A 10467-nucleotide genomic window follows, 5' to 3' on the forward strand; every position below is an offset into this window, starting at 1 on the left:
CCCAAATCATGAATGTCCACAGTACTCTGGACATTCACATCCCAAGGCAGAACTGGTATGATTCTGAGATACAGAGGGTCAATGTGCTGGTGATCCAGAGAACTGTCCCATTTCACCAGTTTAATTGTACTTTTCCTTATTCTCTATGACCCCCCCTCCCAAATTCTGCATTCCTCCACCCACCCACCCCCATGCTTTCTACTAAATATGCATTAAGAAAAGCTAAGTAAAAGTATTGCTGCCTTTTCCTATTTCACTCTGGTTGATTTTTGAGATAACATTGAACCTGGTTGAATTTTTGCTTACCGCAATGCCCTCATTTTGTGTTGGTTTACTTTTTGTCTTGCTCCTTTTACATATGAAAGATCAGTTACAATCACTGGCAGAAAACATTAATCACAAATCATGTAGATTTATGATTTATCTTAATGACATTTTATAAGCTTCGTAAGGAATTTCTCATCCTCGCTGTCTTTCCATTTGGATTGGGCAAGGGAGAATGCTTCGTATTACACATCTTCTAATATTTTAATTCCTGTGGGTATTTTTTTTTAAAGGTAGCTAGATAACAGAATAAAAACTGAATCATTTTAAAACTCTTTTTAAACCACTTTCTAGAAATGCATCTATTTTAAGTTAATTAAATCCCCTCCAATAGTTTTTATTTAAGACATTTAATTCGATGTATATTATTTAATTTCATTTACAGCAGTGTGGGCCAGCTCTTGAGGCTACACTGATTGTTTTAAAGGTTATAACCTAGTCTTAAAGTATGTACTGTACGTGAATAAATATTTCCTGTCTGTTGCTGTTAAATGGAACTGAAGCAGGGAAATGAATGTACGTATTTAAAAACAGAAGATACTAGGTGATTTCTTTAAATTAAAATTATTCACTATCTCCCCCCCTCTCCCCAAAACAATCTCTCCCATTTTCCCTTCATTTTTGGGGTCTGGAAAAATGTGATGCTTTGACAGGGACTGACTTTTGAGTAAACATGCTGAAGCACGGGGCAATACAATGTCTTTTTTTTCTTCCTTTTCTTACTGTTGCCTTATAAGAGTTTATGTTGTGAATGAAGCTGGCTGTTGGCTGATTGTCAACCATTGATTATGAAATTCTGTAAGCTTATCAGCTCTTTTGCTTTGTTAAAAAAAAAGTGGGGGGAGGAATGATGACTGCCATGAAGGTTTAAGGTTGCTGGAATAAGAAGCCGTGTAATCAGATTGGAAAATGGTGTTGTGCTTCTCTGCTTGGCAAAGCAGCTGGCAGTGAACCTACGGAGATGCTGGGGGACTGCCGAACTGACCACTTTGTTAGCAAATCAGCTTGCCTGGAGAAAACAGCCGGGTGAAAAACCTCAGCCTTGTGATGGTATGTAATGCCAGAAACACCTCCTCTTGTTTTGCTAAATGTATCACCTGACAATTAGCTCCTGTTGCAGTGAAGCCGCTTTCTTCTTTAGGACCCTCTTCCTGTTTTAATCTAACTAGCCTGCTTCCCACAATAAGGCATCGGCCATGAATTGAACCAATCCATTAATTTTATCACCTCTCTGAAACAAACTAATCAGGTAGCCGGAGAACTGGGCTTCCTGCACTGCTATAATATTCTTTATGGGGGGGGAGGGAGGGCCAGAGAGAAAAAAAATGTGTCTTTTTAAACCTTAAATTCTCCAAATCCTGACTTTTCCATGTTGAATCCACAGCTTAAGAAAACATTTGTATAAGAATTGAACTAATCATCATAACGGTAAACACGGTGAATGAGGGATCATATCATCTTTTTCAGAATGGAGAGATTCTCCTGTTTGTTTAGGCCTTTCTATATGCTGTCAGCCCAAAAGTCTTGATTAACACAAGCACTTATTCTTCTAATACTAGTATTTAACTTTTTACTGAACTTTGTTTAGCAGAGTACAAAGCAGGCAGCATTTTTGAAACTTTATAAATATAATTCTACTCACGAGCAAGTTTTATTAATTGCTTGCCTCAACATACTTCTTGAATAATGAAGGATGAAAATTCAGCATCTTCTTTCTACTTCTTCTACATCTGTTTACCCTAATCTGCTTGGGAGTACATGTAATCCTCGACTTAAATTCATTTAGTGACCGTTCAAAGTTAGAACGGCACTGGAAAATATGATTTATGACCGTTTTTCAAACTTAGGACTGTTGCAGCATTCCCATGGTCATGTGATCAAAATTAAAATATTTGGCAACTGGTTCATATTTATGACGGTGGCAATGTCAAAGGGTCATGTGATCACCTTTTGTGACTTTCTGACAAGCAAAGTCAATGGCGAAACCAGATTTTCTTAACAACCATGTTACTAACTTAACAACTGCAGTGATTCACTTAACAACTGTGTCGAGAAAGGTTGTAAAAATGGGACAAAACTCACTTAACAAATGTCTCGCTTAGCAACATAAATTTTGGGCTCAATTGTGGTTGTAAGTCCCAGTTGTACTCTGTGAATAAGTTTAAGGAACACAAAAAACTGAGGAAAAAATGAACCATTGCACCCAGGTCATTTTGAACTCATTGGAAAAAATGATATGACTTTTATTTTGGGTAATTTCTATAAGACCTAATATCTCCTTAACCACATTTTTTTTCTTCATTTAATTTCAGGAACACATTTTTATTTAGGGTTACCTGATGAAGGGAGAAAGCATGACTTACAGTACATGAATCTGAAAAATCTCAAATGGGATTGCTCAAGCTACAATGGGTTTCCTTTTAGGAAATTCTCCTGTCATCCAGTTGTAGTTCATTTCAGTAAAATTGTGCGTTGAAAACCATACCATGTTAAAAACAATGGAGGGTTGTGCAGCATTAAATGCTCAGCCAGCTCTCTTCAAAATGGACTCTTTTTATATTATCTCATTAATATGAATGGTAGCAAAGACTATTTGTTACAAGAAAGCAGCCCCAAATGTGTGAGAGTGAATGCCACTTTACAGTGCTATTATTTCATGAATGTAAATATTAATAAAAATGTAAAGTTCTAATCATAAAGATTAACACTGTTTTGTCAAAACAACACAGTTTTGAGGTTGGGGTGGATCAGAGGAGCCTTTCTGAATAGCAATATACAAGACACTGGATGCTATCCTATCTCATTTTATTAGTGCTTCCTCTGAACGAGAAATTTTAACTTGACAACATAAAGCTGCCTTTTTACCTTGCGTGAAGGACGGATCGGTTAAACATGTGAAAGCAAAACACAAGTCCAAGCATGTAGAATATATTTATCATTCTCTTAATTTAGGTTTTAAATTCTGCCTATGAAATCCATTGATTTTTTTTTTTCTTCCAGTGGGAGATAAGCTTATTTACAACTCTGGAGTCTAAACTTTATGTTGTTATATATACATCTTTGATGATTGTAGTGACCTTCTTTTTCCTCAAAGTTTTTAAATAAAATGAAGCAAGGAATGACTATTAGCCTGTGTACATCCACATGCTTGAAAAATCTACTTTATATTCCTTTAGAGGACAAACGCCATTAGATATGCACTTACTGTACATTGGATTATAAATCTTACCATTTAATGGTAATTCAGTGAGCAGTTATTGCTTCAGCGGCCTTTCACCCTCCCTCTTTTTTTGTGTGTCCTATCACACTTGTGAAATAGGGTTACCCTTTACAAGTGTTGCATCCTCACATTCATCTTTTGCACCGAATAGTTGTTCCTAGTGTATCAGTGCAAGGGAAGACAAAAATAGAGATAGAAAAGGCAGGCATTGGGATAAATATCGAGGGAGGGGCTGTATGTGTGTAGAATATAGGCCTTTACCAACAAAGGGATCTCAATATTTAACATCAGTCTGACCGATTACATTTTTGTCACAAAGGTACATTTTCTTTAACCCCTATTCACATCCCATTTCCTTCTAAATGCTGTACAGACAGGATTTGAATGTCCAGAAAGCAGAAGAGAGATAGTGTGCAAGTCTTTCTTTCTCCCTTTTATGCTTCCTGCTTGCTGATGCTACTACTACTCTCATCCTTCTAAGGTGAAATACTTTTTTTGGGAGAAACAATATGCATATTTGTAAAGAAATTATACAAGGATTCTCCTTTTGAAGATAATGAGTCCCCCCCCCCCTTTTCAGGAACTGCAGGTTACAAGGAACACAAATGAGCTCTAAGTGGAGGGATTTAACGTCCTGCTATAGCCTTTAATTTCTTGAGGAAAGGAGTTCAGTTCAAGGTTAGCCTGTTATTGTGGTATTGGCAACTCCTTCTCTCATTTCGGTTCTTCTGCTAGCAGTCCTGCACAAAAGGCAGTCATTTTTATTTAATACATGGGGAGGTATTAATCACTGCAGTGTTTTCTTGTGAGAATTTATCTTACCAAATTCATTTTTTCCCCTTCTCGTGACAATAATAGGTGTTTAATTACTCAATAAGAGCAGTTTATAGATTGCATTTTTTTCCTATATGTTGGACAAATGGTATTGATTTTGTACTTTGATGCAACATGAAACAGTGTTAAACTCAATCAGAATTCTAAAGCGACTAATGTACACTAGTCATGGTAATTGAATTTTCTTTGAGGAAATACGGCTACTCCCTTCCTGCTCTGAAGACAGATAAGAATGAAATGTTACATCCTTTGGAGAAAAAAAATATTTATAAAGTTTATTTTATTGTGAGTGTGATATGAAAGAGAAAGGGGGGGCTGTATGGACGGAATATTTTGAACTTTGTCTAAAAAAATGCAGTGTAATAATTCTCATGAATGTGGCCAACTCCTGTACCAAAACAACCAGGTTTATGAATTCTAAAGTGAGATATTAATGGGTCATCTATAATCCCAAAGTGCTCTTCAATTCCATGTGGCTGTTATAGATAGAGGTTCTAGTATTGTCAAGTATAATGTTTTATTTAAGAAAAATAAAATTGACATTCCACATCAAAAATAAGATTGACATCAGCATGTTTTAAAAAAACATATAGGTGCTGTCTAGCTCTTGCCTTGTCTCAAGCTTTTACAGTTGATCAAAAGGATGAGGGTTGACCATAAGAATATTGCCCTGCCATCAAACATAGCAGCCTGTGCTGTGAGATGCGACTCAAATTCACATACTTTTGAGTTTTGTGTTTTTACCTTTTGGAATTTGAATGGAGTTGGAATGCCATCTATACATTTTGATTGCTTTCCTTGTTTCCTGAAGCAAGGAGAACTGGGAACAGATCCTTGCATGCTGCAGTATCACCGCCTCCCCCCACCCTCCACACACACTTTTTTTTTTTGAAGTTTAGTCATCTCTGTGAGTGTTTTCACAGTTAAACAATCTACAAATGTTTGGCCTTGCTTTAAGCATCATCTGTTGGCATATTAGCTCAGGTACACTATACTTGAATGTGCACAATTTAGAATTATCTATGACACGATGAAGATGTTAGAACTCTGTTATTCCGTATAAAACATCTTTATTCCAATCACACCATAGAAGGGAAATTTTGGTGGAATATCTTTGTATTTATAAAATGATTATAACTATCTTAAATCTTCATTTTGCAAAAGTACTTTGTTAGACCCTGAAATTTTAGGAAGTATGGAAATATGTATTAGTTTTACTTACCTGGAAAAAAAACCCCTCCAGCATTTGGTATTGTGTACTCTAGCTCCCATCTTATGGAGATTCCAGGCCTTCCCTCCCATCTAATATTTTCATGAAGGAAATGTTCTACAGATAGTTCTTAGTGAATCTGTTGCTGTTTCTGTGTTCATTTGGGTGTTTTTTTTAAGCAAACTATAGGCCTTTTAAGTTATTGTAGTCATTTGGACTGCTTTTTATATTTTATTGCATTCCCCTGGCAGAACGTATACTTCATACTTTCACAGATATGTTGCCATTTAGTATTACAATGAGTAAAACTGCCCATTTATAACGTAAACTATTTCCCAGTATTAAGATTGTATATTTAACTGCTGAGGTATTTGTTTCTGTAATAGAGAGGCATAGATTCAATTTGACTTCTAAAAAAATCTATCTCCAAATATTTATCTTTTACTGAGAATATTGTGCATGTTTGCTAACATTCTGAATATAATTCATTGCTATTTCTTTCATTGATCCTATGTCTGTACAGAACTGCAGTCTTAATTAATCAGCAGTGTGCTTTTCAGATGATGGTTTTACCCAAGCGATAGATATAATTGGTGATATTTTTAATCATATATGATTTCTTTGGTTTAATTCAGACAACGTGAAAACATCTCTCTTTAGATATTTGAAACAGAATTCAAGTAAGATGTAAACATTCTTTTTTCCGCTCATGTGCACACATCCACACCCACCCACACATGCATGTATGCACACGAACACACACATAAAACACACTGAGTATCTCTTCTATATTTAGACACAATGTTGTTGCTTATGCCAAATGTGAGGAATTAGTTATATCTTACTACAGGTTTCTTTTCATTTTTTTAAAACTAAAAAGTTTTATTTGAACGCAGTTTATTTGGGAAAACAATGTATTATGGAATAATGTTAAAATTATGCACGTTCCAGCAGATAAAAAATAGTTGCCTATCCAACCAGCATCATTTAGTGCATCAAATATGCAATGTATTCAGCATGGAGAGTCACCTTGGGAAATGTAAAGGGGCCACAGCTAATTTGCATATTTTAGTTAATATAATTAACATAATTTGTGCAGGATGTGTGAGAGTGTTGGGGGCTGGGTAATGTTAGCTGCTGCATTCCTTTTTTTTCTGCTGCTGATTCATAGTTCTGTTCACTGTGATTATAATCTTTTTGGTGATTGCTCGTCCCATTTTGAAATGGTTTGCCTTTATCTAAGTAAGATTCTTACCGATTCTTTTTTCCTCAGATAAGAGGAACTATATTATCAATATTTAGTCCTCGGAAGTGTTGTTTTAATGAAGAATAAAAAAGGCTGAGATTTTATTTCTATTTCTTGGACGGCAAAGTTTCTACCTATGTAAATATATTAAATTTGGAGCCCTTTTTTATATAAATAAAATAAACCCTTTCTTTCTCTTGCCCCATTCAGTGATTACTAAGATGGAATTAAGAGAGAGAAGGATTCCATATCCTTCCTGAACAACTGAGTTGAACTCTATTCCCCATCTTGGTGGGCTGTTTCCATAGAAATGTGGATTCTCCCTATGTTATGACCCACTAGGGCAGGTGATAATTATTTCCTGCCCTTTGCTTCTCTGGCCATGTCATCCAAAGTAAAAATCTGAAGTTTGGCAAGGCCATTTGATATATGGCTTTCCAGACCCTTTCATGTTTTGTTCTCCTGGTTCAGTAATGCTAGGAATGTACTTTCCTATATAATGTTTAATGTGTTAATTTTCAGGCATATGCTTAGCTGCCATGTATGGATGCATGCAAGTATACAGTCTCCTACATGCATGTATGCGGTCTTCTTTTGTTGCTAATTCTATCCATTAGTTTGCTCTTGTTAGGAAGATCTGGCTTTGTGTTATTGTATGAAACCTCCTCTACCTTCCTTGGAATCTTTTCACCGTAGTTTATTTAGACTAATGTTTAGTTCAGTCCTGGTTTTAATTACTCTGAAATCCATTTCCTCCTTATGACAGTTCACTTTAAAAGCTGCATTGCTTCATTCCAGGAACTTTATTACTCTTTCTCTCAGAGATTGCTATTTCGTCTTGACCACCGATTTTCATCAGTTGCCCAGTTCACCTTTGTCCACACTATCCTTGTGAAACGACCATAGCAAATTGCTCCATCCTCTTGTATCCATGTGGCAGCAACAACAAAGGAATGCAGTACTTTTTAAATTTTGCATTATTATTTTTTAAAAAAAATTAAACCTTAATGCAGAGAATCCTAATTAGCATTTAATACCTGGTAATTAAGGCACTGGTAGGGGTCAACTATATAAAGCACATCAGTAGAACTGGCACCTGATTAATAGTCTCCCTGATATAAAAAAAGTTCAGCACAAAAGAGTGCTCTGCTAGGGTCAGTGCTTTAATAGCTGTGGAAACTGCAGGTTTTGCTGTAATTCTCTCTTAACAACTGGATCAAAATAATAATTTGCGAGATGGTCATGGCTGACTTTGCCATCCATGATGTCAGGTGAATTATTTTGATGACGTTGGGTTGATTGTTTGGTTTCCTTGTTACTGCCAGCGAAACAGTGAGACTTAGCTTGCTTTCACTGTTTTTGAAGGCAGCCCTTCCAAATGCCAGCGTCCTTCCTCTTGTGTTTGTTTTTCACAAAAACAAGCTATACTTTTGGAAGCTAAATTATTTGGGGTATATATAATCATCAGCTCATTTGGTATCGCGACATTGAAGAATGAAGCGAGCAGTTAAAGAATATTTCACTTGGTCAAACTGATTATCCAGATGATTTCAATTATCTGCACTCCATTTTTTTTGCCTTGTGTATTAGATAAATGTGGTAAACGTTGATTGAAGCACCTTCCAAATTACATAGATCTTCAGGTCTTAAAACGAGTAAGAATACTGCTAGAAAGTTACATCTGTACTCATTTCTGTTAGCTCCAGGTTGGGCGCAAGGGGAGCAATACACTTTTGTCTAGCTCTGAAATTTAAGTGTGGAACAGAATCGAATGGTGCTTTCCCTTTTCAGCATGCAACCCCGAGTGCTTTTGTGTTGTAGTCTTATTTGTGGCAAATATCTAAGTGAGTTTCTAGAAAGAACTAAATGATGTAATAATCAGCATTCCGATTCCACATATGTTTAAATAACAACAGTTTCCCTCTGTGTCTCTCCTATAAAATGATCAATTTGTAGGAAGAGGTATCTGCTTTTTGTATGTAAATTGGCTGTGGCTGCATGACCTGCAGTTGTGCTCTGTACCTGAAGCATTTATCACAAGAGTAACTTACGTGTTACCCTACCATAATATCTGCTCATCAGGTTCATGCAAATTCTGACCATTGGATGGAGCCTCAAAACCTGGGATGGAAAATTTCTTCTCCAATAAAGATCATCTGAGTATTTGGCTCAGTGAAGTTTTGTAATTCAGGTGCATCTCATAAAAAGTTTAAATGTGTCCTTTGCAAAGCAATACCAGCGGTCTCGATAAATGCAGAAGGTTTAACATGCCCTGCATTTTCTATTTCATTCATTTACGAGTAAAATGTTTTGAACAAATAGGGGCGTATTTTTAAAAAAACCAAATGATGAATTCCATAAATACATCTATTTCTCGAATGCCTTCGGGTTTTCTGTATGGGAGAGATGAGAGAGATCTGCAGTGCCCTGGCTAGAGGTATAAGTCTCCACAAGGTCAATCAGCAGGGCCTACAGTGAAAGCTATAGGTCAGCAAGAGCGATAGATTCTTTATCCCTTCTATACATTTTAACACTAATTTTTAGAAACCAGTTCAAATACATGTCAACTTTGAATTAAAGTCACTAATCGTTTGTAGGCTTTTATAGTCCCAATATTGCACTCTTTTTTTCTGATGCAATTCTCCTGTTATATTTTCCCAATCAGAAGCAGGAAACTGTTTTTGCTCCACTATCAAAAAAAAATCTGCCCACTTTCCCCCTACGTGTGACATACAGTACATAGATACTGTTACATGTGATACGGATACTGTACATATTGTACAGTGTTTTATACAATGTTGTAAAAAAATATTGTACAAAACACTGTTACAATTTATAGACAAACACAATGATTTTGTACACGAATGCCAGATCTGGACAGATAGTTCAGACTTATTTAGTCTAGTCCTGAAATCCACCAATTCATAGCCAATTAAAGTGCAACATATATGCTTCCTGCAATAAAGCATAGGATTTTTTTTTTCTTGAGACCCAGTAGAGTGTAGTGGATAAGATGGTTTGTTAAGAATAAAGACCTTCATGTTTGGGTTCACTTTCAGCTCTGGAAGCTCACTGGGTGACTTTCTCAGCCTGGCCTTCTTCACAGGGTAGCTGCTATGGGGAAAAATAGGAGGAAGAAGTGCTGTGTTTATCTATTAAAGTTCTGTATGAAAAATGGGGTTCAAATCATTCAGTCAGTGCAATTCACTAGTTCAGTTCGGGAAAAGTTCACTTCTAGTTACCTTCCACTTTCTTCATTTCAACAGCCTTCCTTCCTTCCTTCCTTCCTTCCTTCCTTCCTTCCTTCCTTCCTTCCTTCCTTCCTTCCTTCCTTCCTTCCTTCCTTCCTTCCTTCCTTCCTTCCTTCCTTCCTTCCTTCCTTCCTTCCTTCCTTCCTTCCTTCCTTCCTTCCTTCCTTCCTTCCTTCCTTCCTTCCCTCCCTCCCTCCCTCCCTCCCTCCCTCTAGTTGTGAACATTCTTTGACAACCTTTTTTAAATTAGCAAATGATGCCATACATGATGTAGCTAAATCATACATTTAGCATTTAGCCACATCTATCTGACAGTTACTCGCATCTTTTGAGCTTTCAGATTTCCCAAGCACAATTGGCTCTCCTTCTCCCAGGGATCCAT

This window comes from Protobothrops mucrosquamatus, unplaced genomic scaffold, assembly GCF_001527695.2.
Source record: "Protobothrops mucrosquamatus isolate PMUCROS unplaced genomic scaffold, P.Mucros_1.0 scaffold591, whole genome shotgun sequence".
Lineage (NCBI taxonomy): Eukaryota > Metazoa > Chordata > Lepidosauria > Squamata > Viperidae > Protobothrops > Protobothrops mucrosquamatus.